Raw genomic sequence first — 15,202 nt, 5'->3', positions numbered from 1 at the left:
TCCGACAGCGCCGCGGCCAAGGGATACCGAACGCGGAGAGATCGACCGGACCAAGAATACTACGAAATATTCTTCTTGTGCATCCAGATATCCATGTAGGGACTTTCGTACGGAGCGGACGCCATTACGAACCGGTAAGAACGCCGGTGTACCCGAGGCATTTGAAAGATTTCAATTCCAGCGACGGCTCTCGCGGAGGAGACAGGAGTAATCGTCGGGGATCAGGTATTCAATATCGGGGGAAGACTGAAATAATCGTGTCGAACGAACGACGCTTCGACACACCAACTTTAATTCAATCAACCGTCGAGTTTCTATCACGATTGATCAATATTTGCCGCGCGATAGTTCCCCGTTATGATTTTCGCTTTCAAGTTTTCGCAGCGACGATGTTACGGAGCGGAATGTACTCTGTGAGACGTTAGCATTTCACGATGTCGATCTCCGACAATTTCTGCATGAGCAAGCATTTTGTGGTTCCATGCTGGTTTGACAAAAATTCGCTCGATACGCGGTAGATACAAAATGGCGAAGGAAAGGAAGTTAAGGGTGGCGGACAGTTAAACTGGCAACTTTGTTCGAGGACCCTCGGTAAGGAAGTTTGAACAAACGAGCGTGTATCGGCGCGTGAGGTTGCGGGGAACGCGCGTTCGCGTAGGCCAGACGTTCTCCAGCGTGAAATAGGCGGACGAAGAGGCGGAGATCTTTCTTTGCTACAAGAAATACGACGCTGAAGAAGGCGAGAGGACAGCAACAGGAACAACAGCAGCAGCAGGAAAGGCGGACTCGGTTCACCAGACAGTCGTTATCTTATTACTGATATCGCATCGCTGCCGTACGCGTCTCGTCCCGGTTTCGCCCCGTGTCCTGAACAAATGTTTGCGCCACACTACCGCGGACAGATAGTGGTGCAAACCGGTAGACTTCCTGTTTGCCCTTGAGTGTGCTCCGGTGCAAAGAACACGTACACAACGCACACAGTTCGCACGACAAACGAGGACAAACGTAGACAAACGGGGCCACGATCGGCCCGTGGTCCCTACTCCCTACTACAACTGGGCTATTTGCGTTAGAACGAGTTATCGCCTTTCGGAAGTTTGCAGCTAGTTGCACCTTCCGAAAGGCTTTCCGTGCGGTGCGCGCTGAACCTGCACTCTCATAATGCATTATCTCACAGGGAGATGTGTGTTGTACGCGCGCCAACGACGCGGCTAGCTCTCTCGGTCTTGTCGGATCGAACTTGGCATGTTTGCGTTCCTAGTTACGAACAACCACCGTTACGAAACAGTTCGCTTACCGTTTCGTCAACGTCGTTAACGGGAAGGCTGCAATTGATGACAACAGGCTTCTCGGAGATAAGACGTTAAGCTTAACGTCCTGATATGTATCTTCGATCGAGAAAGTTGATCTTTGATTTAACACTTTGATAGACTTACAACTAAGTATAAAGGAACATAAGACAAAGTACTACGTATGATTAAATATTATACAATACCCAATTCCATAATTTGGTAACTGTATCAGAAATTTGACGCACCGTTGCCTCAAGATAATAACAATAAAATTGTAGATACTGTCCAAAAATATTTCCGCTGTAGAAAAAAGAAAAAAAAAAAAAAACAGTTTTATCGCGCGGATAAACTAAGCCGCTTTAACCACTAGAAAACAGCAATTTCGTTGAACATGGTGCTTCAGCGGAGAGGATTCGATGCCCTCCAGTGAATACATATTCAACGATACATTTTAAAAAATATTCTACGAGGCTCTTTTAAACACCGCCCTCGTAACGTAATGTCGATAGGGGTACGCGCGGTAAACGAACGCTTTCATAATGGGTTAATACAGGCGCATACATAACGCGCGCCACGCATCGCAGTAAACGTTCTCGTTACCTTGACGCATATCCACTTTCGTGCAGCCTGAGATAACGTAGGCAGCTTGGTAACGGAAAAGCGGTCGCGGTGAGTAGTTTATGGCATGGAAATGGTATTAGTCCCGATAAATATAAAGCATTCCCCGGGTGGCGCGAGCTGGAACATGGTATCGGCGCGAGAGCGCATTTCGCCTTCTAAGACAAATGATGTATCGCCCTTTAGGAAATATATCAGGCGTGAAAGATATGACGCGTGTGCTAGATGAGGAAAGAAATTCAATGGCAGAGCATCTTGCAGGCTGTTTCATCGATGCTGCATGCCAGCCTCGGTGAAAGATCGATTCGCGGTCTAAAAGCATAAGATTCCTGAACGAGCACGCAGACGGCACCAGGTTTTATGTAACACCGTTGCCATTACTGATCTTAGGTGGCCCGCAGATTCTATTGGTGGAACCGGATCGCTTTACTGTCCGAGCGGTACAAGCCTGACGCGCTTCTACGTTCTCGCGCTGAACGACAACTCGAAATAGCAGTGTAACAGGCGTGATGGGTAAACGGTCGCGAGACTATTTGGAAAGACGCCGAGATACAAACTGTCTAACGAAGACGGGACTGACCTAAACAACTGTTACTGCGTGCAACGACCAGCGGTCTCGTAGTCGAACAGGTGCTGAGAGAACAGGTTCCTAAATTAAACAACCTCGATGCCAGTTTGGCGAAGTATAGGTTCGAAACGTACCTATGTGACACGGCTACGATACCTAAACGATTTGAGCTGTTTCTGCGATCTCTAAACGGAAGAATAAACAACATCGTGTAGGTGGTAGTAATATTTTTTCTTTGTAACAGCTCGGAGTAGTTAAAACACCGAGCACTTTACTAAACAAGCACGCTTCTAATTATTTGGAGCAATCTACTCCGGATAATGGACTCTTTTCGTAGCACGTATGGAACGACAATGATTTCGCCAGGTACGAGGGAAACGAAACGAAGAAGTTTGACGTATTAATGGTATGAACGAGTAAAGTAAGAATAACTCGGTCGATAATAACCGAGGCGGCTAGCGAGATGTTCGCGGCCGATATAGCTTCGTTTATCGCGAAAAATTATCGCCTATAAAAATGTTTACGAGAAAGCCGAGAAAGGCGGCTGAAATCGACGTGTTATCGCACGCGATGCTGACAGTACCGTGCATAAAATGTGACTGTAATCTCACGCAAGTGATCACTCGGCGAACAGGTCGATTATTCATTATGCGTCTCTGAGCTGTTTCAACGTGACGATGTCATGCACGCAATTACTCCTAGGGGCCTCGATAAATATTTTGTTCGGGCGAAATTAAGGTTTCGGTGTGCCACGATGCTGCACGTTACGAGGCCTGGTTAAAGTGCCGTAGTAAATTGCGCCCGAGTATGACCCGGTGTCATCGTTCGTTACATCGGACGACCTTATAATTGCTCCGACGCGGAAAGAGACGCTCGTCTCTGCTTCCTCTGCCGGGGATGGTGGAACAGCCCCTAATAAACGTCTCGGTAAATATTCCTCCCCGGATAGAGTGTTTCGTTGCGTGAAAAGCGTAGGATCCGTTGTCGAAAGGCCAAAGGCCCAAGAGTGGTTGTTCGATCGAAACCGGTAGCGGTGGTGGTGGTGTCGAAAACGAGGCAGCGTTGAAACGCGAAAGCACAGGCCAACGAGGCTCGTTCCCGAATCGACAGAGAAATTTTGATGCGGCTCGCGCGTTTGTTTGTTCCGCGAACGGCCCGGGTAATTCCTAAATAATTACGCTTTTAATTAGGTAACGTTGAAAACGGGTTGCTAATTTTCATTTAATTTCTGCCTTGTAACGGGTTCTATTCAAACGGTGCGCCCAGCAACCGTGCGTTGGAAAATTTATTATCGCGAACGCACGTAATTGAACGTTCGCGAATATTTCACGAGATATGCAAGCAATTTTCCCCGAATCCTTAATGAAAGCTTATTAACTATTATCGTGGCCGTAAATCTAGCTGCGTAGTTCCTCGAATATATTGAGTCATAGAGGTTCGTGCATCACTTCACGAGCAGGAAACGAGAATGAGAAACGGAGAGAAAGAGAAAGAGAAAGAGAAAGACAAAGACAAAGAGACAGAAAGAGATATGTCGCAAAAAAACCCGTATCTAGCAGCGTGCCTGTTTCTCTGCGTTTTAAATCATCGTTCTGCTAGGAAACATCGATTCCAATTGTTCTCCATGGACGCGGGTTATGAATTCGAAGCTAGGAAACTCGGAAAATCCGAGCGTTTCCTGGCGAAAAGCAACGAGACGAAAGTCGATATTCGAATTCGTAACAGTTCTATATCGGCGTGAACATAGTGCAATTCTATCCCCTGGGTGATCGTTTCGTGCGTTCGTTCTTCGTTCTGCATCGGTAAAATCCGTTAATTAATTCACAAACGCACAAAGTGAATACCAAATCGTCGCTCACGGGTTCCTGCTTGTGGTTTTATCCTTTCACGCGTTACAATATACCCCGATGAAAGCAACGGTTGCAACTGTGCGCGCGCGAAAGAAAGAGACCCGAATAGAATATCGGAGAAGAAAGAGAGAGAGAAGGGAAGAGAAAGAAAGGGGATAGTCGTTGCTCCGAAAATACGCACTTCGGGAATACATCAAAGGCAGGAGCCGGACGTGCATATTCACTCGCCTACGTTAATTTGATTGTTCTGTTTATTTCTGGTAAATGAAATTAAAATAGCTCTACTTCTCTGGGGCCCTGCAGTTTCGGCGACAACGAACGAGAAAAGAGGAAAGCTGGGAAAAAGGGTGGGGGGTGAAAAGGGAAAAAGAGAGAAGGGTGGACGCGGGGCCGGTGGTAGCTTATTGCGACTCCACCTTTTTAATTAAAGTTTGAAACTGAACTAGCGCATGCAAGAGGGTTCCGTGGCTCCGAGCGAAGAGGAGTACGGCACATAAAATAGTCAAGTGTAGCTTTCTTCTCGGCCGAGCACTGTCATCCTGCTTGTTTGACATTCTTGCCATTATAAAATGAACACGGGCACTACATCCGCGATGCCCTTCATTTACAAATGAAATTCGGGAAGTTTAATCATTTTACAACCCGTTCAAAGGTATCGTCTCATTCATCCGGTTGTAGCAAAAATTTTACCTATCATTCTTTCGGAGGGTTCGATTCTTATTAAGTACGAAATATATGGCCTGAAATACATCTCTTAAAAAGTAGCTTCTCCCTTTTTATGTTTATTAGCAATTGGATATTAATAAATTCACCGTACAACGGTACATTTTCTTAATGAAAATAGCTTTTTATCAGGTCGTAACAAAGAATTGATCTACTTAAACGATATTATCATTGTTACAATACCTATATATAAAAATAGCTTTTCGATATATTTATATCTATAATAACTATGTATAACACGCATCATTAACCCAGGCTCTATATTACTTTGTTTTAATTAATCGATGAAAATCACGAGTTAAATGAACAATCGTTGCGTCACAACGACTATTCACATGATGCATGAATAAGTGCAACTCGCGCAAGTGTCCCGTATCTAATTCACCTTCATAAGCTTTATAGCGGCATTGTGTTGCAGCCTGGAGCTACCATTAATTTCGTTAATGGTTAATCAATAAACAAGCAAGTCACGAGCATTGCTCTAGCAACGGGTAATACGTGTGTTCCTATGGTTTTGGCTGATCATCGAGAAAGAGTGGGAGAGGAAGAAAGAGAGAAATGGTCGGGAGAGGCAAGAAAGATAGCAAATAAACGGTACGTGTGCCCGGGACGAGAGAGCGTAAGAAAATAGGCACCTGTTCGGGCCACTGTTGTGCAGATGAGCGTTTGAATGCTAGGAAAATGAGAGACGGTCGAAAAAAGGAAGCGAAGGAACCATAGACGCGAGAACGAACAGGAAGAGAAATTATCGCGGAAGAAACGCTATTTGTTATCAGTCCGAAGTAATATAATGGCTCATATGGCCGTTGATTGATGTTCCTACACTACATTTATATGCTCTGTTCAGGCCGATCTATATTCAGAGGAAGCATAATTTAACTTCAGCCCTGTTCTTTGTTGTTGGAAAACGTGGCTGTGGTGACGAAGAAGAATTATACCCTTCGATGTCTACCGAAAGTTTCTTTAAACAGCGCGAACGAGTGAAAAGCACGCAGATCGGGCAGTAAAGAAAAACCTTTTTAAATCCACGCATTAAGCGAAAGAAATTACTCTGAAAGAAATAACATTACGTTGCGAAATTGTTTCTTCTATGCACACGTACACGAATAACCGAGGCAAGAATATACGCGCCGGGCGATTTGAAAACGCATCATTCAGCTTGCAATTCACGTTTCCACGACAAAGAGAAGCAATTTTCGCCGGACCGACGGCAATATGGACGTAAATACGCCGATTACGCGCGATTAATTATTTATGCGGTGGTCGCTTTATTATCGGTGCAAAACGCTTGTAACTGGTTGATTGTGCAAAACTGTCGTTCCACGGAACGCGCGTGGTATTATCTCAGGAAGATTGCCACGTCGAGTTGATGCGTGTCTAACCTAGTGCAGGAAGAAAGTACACCAAGAGAGATTCTAAACCAACACGTGAATGGATCGCGATCGTAAGAACCTTCGAAGGAGTCGTTGACATGAAGTAGTTTATAAGTAGAATGACGTGCATGGTATACACTACTGCATTACGCGAAGAGAATCGCTTATCGCGAGGAAGCAACCAGTGGTGCAGTTTCCACGTGGCCTTATGACAGTTACGTTTCGAAACGATTAATATCAGCTAGCTGTATGCGTGAACGGGAACGTCCTCGTTATACCTATAGATGCGAGTTGAGAATAGTGTACGGACGTTACCTTGTCTCTTAGTTGCGACGCGCAGCGAGATAAGTGTACGAAACAGTTGGTAAACGGTGAAAGATAAGAGAAAACGGAGACTCGAACTTTTCTTCGTAATTCTTCTTGTTAAGAATTGTATGCGTAAGCGAGCGGGGAAAGCTAAGAGTTTCTTAAATAAGCGAAACGTGTGTTGATTTTTTCTGGTTTTTTATGGTTCTCTCCGTGCTTCTGTGTATAGTCAGCGATGTATCGATTTGTTTTTACATCACTTTTCTAGCATTATTTTTACGATATTTTTATTTTTGTATTTTTATCCAGACAGTTACAAAATGAATGATTTGTTTTATGAATCAAAAGTGAAATTTTTATCATTTATTTATGGAATATGTTTGAAGAAAGTATTTTTACATCTAGTGCCTTCAGTTTCTGGCTCAAAAAATTTGAATGCTCTACACTTCTTTTATCATCGAACAGAGGAAAAATTATTTCGGGGAAAATATCTCTGAATAGAATAGCAGTGTTGGATTTTCCGTACTAATTGAACCGACCCTATTTCCTCTATTTAAATAATTACTGTTTCGTCATAATTCTGAATTACTCGAAAATTACCGCATGGAGCTTACGCAATGATTTTTCGTCTCATTATTATAAAACGAATTCGCTGTGTTTAATATACAGAACAGGTTTCATTTTTATTAATACATAATTTAAAAAATGAAATAAAAAGAATATTCTGCTTTCATATACGTTATTCAGTCTAGTTAATATTTTATGCAACATGCTGTTTGCATCGTTGCATTAAAAAGAATTGTTCGATAAGCAGTTATACGAAAAAGATATACTTTGCAAATAATAGCGCCATTTTTGTAACCTACGTGATTGCGAACTGCACTGCTGTCGCCTGAATTATGATTATAAATTTCTCGTTCCTACTGCCTTCTAAGTCGTCACTTTTTCTTAAAAATTTTACATTTTTAATACGTAATTTGCATTCGGACTAGATAGGTTCGTGCTTTCTTATAAATTCACAATATAAATATATCTCATATATGAAATACTAATAATTTTGACGATAAAGGATTTACAAAGCACCGAGATGCATAGAACGTATACGATTGTCAAATGGAGTATACAGAGAGTGCACCGTGTATATCTATGCCGAGTATGTCACCGCATACGAATACGTTACACGTCCTAATATACATGAAACGACACACATGTACTCACGCGCGCTATTCAAACGGAAGTTCAACTTTATCGGTCTAAGAATATTGGCAGGAAGGTAAAGGAAACACGTCGCCTCGCGCGCGATCAAGAATTCTAAACCACGCGTCAGAATCGAAGTCTGTCGAACTGTCAGTAACGATTGGAACTATCCTTCCTTTACGGGACGTGTTCCACGCGCACGTTCGAAACAATTTCGAAGAACCGAAAGCGAAGAAAGTGAATGAAAATAGGAAGGAAGAGAAAACACTCACGTTTTTTGACAGCAAAAATAGCCGGCGTGCCTTGCGTTTTCGTGTCGCAGGATACGCTGAATCGTTGATTTCCTCTTCCTCTTTCCTTGGTGCACTGTCTCCTTCGTTGCGTCGTAAGGATATGAAGTATCACGCGCGTAACATGAAACTTCGCGACATGACACCGCACAGAAATCACTAACAGAAAACTGCGAACGATTCACGATCGACGAAATTTCGTCCTTCGTAATGTTAGAGGTTAAGCGTGCGAGTACAGTTTTCGCGCGTTATGACGAACGAACGTGGGTACGGCCAATCGACGAAGGCAATGCGTACCCCTCGCGACCCCGTGACGAACTGAGGATCGCGCTGACGGTACAGCGCCACCGTGACCCGTGGAGACACCGTAAACTAAACTTGCACCCGTATATACCGTCTGCTGTGGGCCCGCACACGCGACTAGTAAATACGAAAGGAGTATCTTCGAAGTTCGGTAAAGTTGTTCGTCTTTCGCATTTTCATTTCACGTGACTCGATTTATTCGATCGTAAAGTGCTAATCAAATTGTTCGATCTTTGTAATAGTGCCGTGGTACCTTCCTTAAGACTCTTCGAGACAAGAACTAATCAAACGTCAAAGTGTTGACAGTGCTACAGTTTACTTCTGTGAGTACAAACAATATTTATAAAGACACTGCTTTTTCATGCTCAATGATGTTTTCGACGATATTCGAGAATATATGATAATATATTTGATTATTGTAATTGATGTATATAATCTACATACGTATAGGTTGTATATGTAGTGATTCTTGTAAAGTGACGCCATTAGAGAGATATCGATATGAGCATGAAAATTGATCGATATGGTATAGATGGAGAGCGTAGACATCAGATTACAATATTGTGTCAGATCTTTTATACAGTTGCATCGATCTTGATAGGTTAGGACAATAGAAAATTAATTTTTATTTCTTTAAAATACATGATATATATTGTATCTAAATTACTGTCCGAACTTGTATATATCATAATTTAAACCTAATTAAATAAGTTTGAAAATGTACAGCGTTACGAACATGTAACATAATATAACCTACGTGCGTAGCGTATATATAAATTAAAAAAATTGATAAAAGAAAGGTTTGATTTTACGATACACATAACCTTAAAAAGCAAATAGTTTTTATACGTCATGCGACGTATCTCTGCAAAACAACAATTTTGTACATGTATACTTTTCTCATATATCTTAAAACTTTGTAATAACCGTATTGGTCGCTTCATGAGGATCACTTTATACATCTATCAATTCGATCATAATTTCTGCTGCTTTTTGCCATAAAAATTCTACAATTCATTGGATTTCAAAATTCGGATGCTGTGTTTGCAACGTCTACACATACACATCGACCATTTTTCTTCTTCCTATTTTTATCTTTTGCAACATCGAGCAGTACTATACAAGTTTACGACTGACCGTAGTTTTTCATCGTGTTTTTTCGGTTTCTCCTTTTTCCCCTGTTGTGTTTTCGTCGTTTCGAATGAATTTGAGTTACCGCATCGCTTCTCTACTACTCCGTTTCCATGACTGTAACTTCGTATATGAGAGACTACGCCGCACGTACGACTCCTTCTTGCACGCGTTTTACGATTCACGGTAGACCCCGAGGTCTGATTCGGTTCGTCTGGCGCGACGAATGTCAAACGTCGACGCGAACATTCAGCGGCTCTGTAGAGGAACGAACGGAGCGTATAAGAGGATTCCTTTCAAAAATGTATCCTTAGGGCAGCTTCTGTAACGGATGTTTTGACATATTAAAAATGAAGAAATATCAGATATGAGTAAAACTCACTTCATATAGGAATTCAGACTAATATACGTACCTATACATTGTCAAGATATCTCTACTTTTAAATTCTCTTCATATCTTTATCCCTTCCTCTAGTTCTTTTGTAGTCGAACACAGGAATATTGATTATACATATCCATATCTCTCTTGTTTGAACGATGATATTAGTCATAATATATGATGATATAAGTATTGTACGTAAATATTTGGTTTCGATATAGTTTGTATAATCTCGCAATAATTAATTAATGGAGTATGAATGTTTATGCGTTTACGAAGAATTTAAAGATACAACAATATGTAAGTAGAAGCAAAGTATGTACTCATTATAATATTTATTTATCCGTTCATTGAGTATTTTAAACTTGAACGGAGCTTTATTACTATTTACACGAATATATTTACATGTGTAAATATATTTTTTCCAACTTCGATAATTAGATATAAGTGGAATAAATGTCTGCATAGACGCAATTTTTTCAGTTACATTCAAACAGATATGAATCTGATAAATATTCTTTAATACCAATTTAAAAGCCTTTAAACATTCTGCGTAATAAAATCTTTTTTTATGCGATTTATAAAAATTCTTAAGGTTTAAGAAGAGGTAAAATCGAATTCCGGTATTCAGCTGCGGTGTTCACGCTTTTGATTGAACGTCCGCCTCCGATATGTCGACGAGCGTCGCGGCAATGCGATTGTGAACAATATTGCATGTCCATGAATCAAGCGTACCCATTCGAGATATTGCTCCCTATTGCCTTCTGTATGATAATGCATGCCGATAGTACGAAATCACTTCAGAGAATCAATCAGCAGACGTGTCGTGAGCATCTGAACGGAGTATAAGGCGTACTTGTATAACGCAAACAATCTTGCGTGCGACATGTGTACGGTTGGTGTGTAGTGTGTATTCACAATGCCTTGTTGAAACACTTCAGTCGTACGCTGACCTCACTATGTATAAACCTCTAATCCCATTTAACTCGACGAGCTGTCGTTTTTAACAGTTTCTCCAACTCGTTCCCAGAAGCGTTTCCTCATTGTCTCTTTCTCGTTTCAAATCAACAGTCTACATACGGTATATTATATCTCGTAAGTGTCGTAAGATTATTGAGCGAAGATAGTAAATTAATAATTCAATTGTTTAGATTTAATACCCTGTCGCGTGTTTTTTATACGACAACTTTATTCGATCGTATGTTGGCATCGTTTAGTAATCTATCAGAGAATAGTCTCACGAGTCTTAGCAGCGTTGCGAATAAGCTGTAACGGATCGACTTTGGTTTTTTTTGCTGGTGATGCAATCGGAAATGTAGAATAAGATTTCCACGGAGCAATTCCTTCCTGATAAGTGGCTGGAGGGTTCAGCTTATCCAGCTGGTAGAAAAAGAAAAGCCGGAATTGTTTCTACGAACTACGCCGTCATTACACTCCTTCCTTTCTTCCGGGAGCTTAGATTTAGTGGCGCGCAGAAATAAACGCTTTCGGTGTAGCGAACAACAAGAATCATTTTTTACGGCAGTGGCAGACTTATTCGTGCGCAGAAAGGAGCTGGGAGCTTTTATATTTCTGCTCAAATTGTATGCTATTAATTAGAAAGGCGATAACGGTGTATAACCTTGGCAACCTGTGTACAGTGGATTTACTTAACGTTGCGGAGGAAATTATTTCGTAAATTATTAACTCGTTAGCGATAACAATTTGGAGATGAAATTTCGTTGCCGTAATTTGCTACGATCTTTGGTATAAACAAGATTATCCATGTTTTTTCTTCATTTTTTTTTGTCTTTTGGTAAAATAATTTTTAATAACTCGTATCATGGAACAATATGGAAACGACGTGCATTAAAAGTTTTTATACCAGAGTTACAATTCAGTAGGATTTATACGTATGCATTAACAACAGCGGAAGATACGCATCAAGGTATTATCACTGTGTATAAAAATACCGTTTCCGAGATTTCAGATAATGTATAACATTATTCATAATCTGACAGCAAAAATATTTAGATATTATCAGTTAGCGTTGGAGATGTAATCCGGGAAATGCAGATATTTTGATGTTGCAACGTTAAATTACATTTTCATAAGAGACGCTCGCGTTTGTTACACGAAACAATATTAGCTCCGCTAATATCCAGTTTGAAAAATGAATAAAGATATTTTTCCTATCGTATCATCGACTTCGAAACACGCAAAGAATCTGACGATCCGCAGAGTGTTTTAAATCTTTGCGTAGCTCGCGTTCTCCGTGTATATCGAATCAATTTTTCTTGCCACGATAAATTGGACAATAAAAATTAATCCCTTTCCAGAAATTTGAATTCTCGAAAAACGGAAGTCATTAATCATCAAGGTGCATTGTTCCTTTGCGCCCGGGCAAAACTTATCGCGCTTTAAAATCGTAGAGTTTCAAAGGTGGGCCGGTACGCGTTCGATATTTTGTTATGCCATTAATAACCACTGTCTCGCTTCTCGGTAACAGGCTTTCTCAATTAATCTATGTTACGAGTGTACCGAATGGCGAGGGGAATGTAAAAGCTCGAAAATTAATATTAACGCGTCGGCCAGAGAAAGCAACGTATCTGCAGACTGCAAATCGATATTTTACGTAGTAGATGTCAATGGCTAATGAAAACGTCGAATAATCCGATACCGATGTAGATATCCCACGTACTGCTGCGTTCCCGATATTTTTGTGCCGGATACTTATATTCCACGAGCTGATTCCGCTGACTGTAGACCGTAGTCGTTGGGTCAACGAATTGCCATTGTAACCTTGGACTACGCCAATTCAGCGTTGATCCGATCAAATTTAATCGAACACTTATCGCTACGATTATACATTTTTCTCGCCTTTTCGCTCGGTTTTTCGTGACTTTCTTTATTTTCATCAAACATACAAGTAACGGTTGAAACATTTCACGTCGAAATGAACTTTGAATAGATAATATTGTTAACCGAGGGAATAGTTTAAAATTTCGAACATTTTCATTATTATTGTGCTCGGCAGTGGCGAAGCGTCCATTAAATGGTAGTTATTTATCGGATTGGATTAATAAAATAACGCGCGCATTGAAACGGATTGTCATCCGCAGAGAGAGAAGGAGAGGGGGGTGAGAGAGAGGAGGAGAAAGTCGAGGAAGGAGAATCAGTTTGTTCGCTACCATTGAACGAGTAGTCATCCAGAATTTAACGATCCTTTAACAACGCGCTCTTTCTCTCAGAATATTTTCATACGGGGTCCGTGCATTAAATCTTCATATATTAATTCTTCGCTTCGATCTTTGCATACAATTATCGAAATGTCATTAGCGTCTAATAGCCATTTTCGATTATTAATTCCGTATGAGAATCCTTTAATAGCAAAATCCATCGAACCATCGGTTCCATCCGAGCTTTGCGATTGAAGCGTCATAAGCGACGTTCTCTTCATGGAGCCAATATTCCAGGTAGGATCGATGTGTGCTCATACTGACGGAGTCGAAAGTAGCATGAATTAATCGTAACCAATCCCGGTCTATTTGCTATGCCACAGAGATTCTACCATCTCTGACGATTATGCGCGAACGCACTATTCCTCCTCTTTAGGTAGCTACTGTTCGAAATTCCGGCCGTCGCGTCGGCGAATGAATATCTGTTTTCAGTTGTCTTTTTCTTTCGGACGAATCAAGGGCCTAACCGTTAGCTAGATCTGTCTGATTCCTACCAATTTACAGTGGCCGCTGCCGCATAAGTAATAACGTCGCGATATAAACGCAAAATACCTCGCGGCGGGCGGCTACAGGCAGAGTGAGCCGCGGTGAGGGTTGACCTGGCAGCCGGATCGATCCACTCTACGTAGAACCTAGCCTCCTCTTTCACGTTTGTACCCCTGCGCCGCGCCTGCTTGCGCTGATGCCAGCCACAAGGTATCCGCGTTTTACTTCTCGACATTTCGTCTATCCAGCCGAAATCCTGCTCCAGATATTTAGGCCGAATATTTCCATTACGTCGATCGCGTGTCCCGAAAAGGTAAATATAATATAAAGGCAAAGCTGGCCTTCTATATCCTCTAAAGATCGGCACGGATACGAAGAATAGTCGTCGAATTTACATGGCAAAGTTCCTGCGTGAAAAATTTTCAAATCGATTTAGGAAGTTACTGAAGTCGGTAGAGAGTAGAACAAAAGTTTTCTCACTCGAATGAAGTTTCCAAGATTGAAAGGAATCGATGTTATCTGCGCTATCCGGAATTCTAACAAATATCGTATTTTGAAATAAGAATCTGGTCGAGTTTTCTTGCGGAAACGATCGAGTGAAATTTATCGTTACTTTTTTTTGGGTGGGGGGGGGGCCTTCTGTTAGATTAGTATCGACGGATGATTCATTTCTGTTGGCCGATGAACAAGATTGTACATACTGTCAATCCGCAGGGGCTGTTCCAGATATTCTGGCCAAACATTCCAATTAGCTGGACTGCCTGCCACTGAACCGCAGAAAAGGATCGAATTCCTTATGCGGTGGATCCGTGGGCTACGAGCCCAGAGAAATCGTGACACGATAAGTCGAGGGATTCGGAGATACGTCGACGTGTATTATTTAATGAACTCCCCACGGCGAAAGGAACAGGTAAAGAAAATCTGCTCGATCCTGTTTGGGACTGTTTCGCGAATCGCGCGTAGAATCAAGCAGAGACGATAATAATAGCAAAAAAGAAGAATTAAAGAAAGAGAATAAAAAAGGTTAAAGTGCCGATCAAAGAGCCACGGTTATCGGATCAAACTTAAATTAAATTACAGAACGAGGGTAAATCATTTCTACAACAAGTTGAGAAACAAGCGGCCGTAACTAGAATTCATTACGGCCACTTGACAGATATAAACGGTACGGTGGAATTGCACGACCCGAAAGAAACGTTCGTCAAGGTATATCGACTCGGGTCATGTAATACGTAGTTGTCGTAATCCAGTGACCGACTTCTGAATACGGGTCCACGACGTTCGCGTTCTGTCCTCTGTATTCCTTCCAATTCGCAAGCTCTAATGAATCACTGGTTCCCTTCAGACTCGTTGATTCCAACGTTAACGAGAGGATATTTAAACGGTAGCTTCAATTATCGCGTCTTCCGTTCACCGGTGTAATCGCGAATCCTTTGATGGCCAGTTTTACTAGGTCGTAGTACAATTT

The 15,202-nt window shown here is 41.6% G+C and overlaps 1 protein-coding gene across 2 annotated transcripts in view; it reads right to left on the bottom strand.

Moving 5' to 3' along the window:
• Positions 1-8,462, bottom strand: part of LOC122569185 (discoidin domain-containing receptor 2-like) — a 158,214-nt gene extending 149,752 nt beyond the window's left edge. Inside the window, exon 1 of one of the 2 annotated variants that reach the window (XM_043729810.1) lies at positions 8,200-8,462. The gene's annotated coding sequence lies outside the window, so the exon portion shown is untranslated. The remainder of the gene's footprint in view (positions 1-8,199) is intronic. The other variant, XM_043729809.1, reaches the window with a different exon arrangement.
• Between the last annotated feature and the right edge of the window lie 6,740 nt (positions 8,463-15,202).

Source organism: Bombus pyrosoma, linkage group LG7 (assembly GCF_014825855.1).
Source record: "Bombus pyrosoma isolate SC7728 linkage group LG7, ASM1482585v1, whole genome shotgun sequence".
Classification (NCBI taxonomy): domain Eukaryota; kingdom Metazoa; phylum Arthropoda; class Insecta; order Hymenoptera; family Apidae; genus Bombus; species Bombus pyrosoma.
The sequence above is the reverse complement of the archived record's forward strand: the minus strand, read 5'-3'. Positions and strand labels throughout refer to the sequence as shown.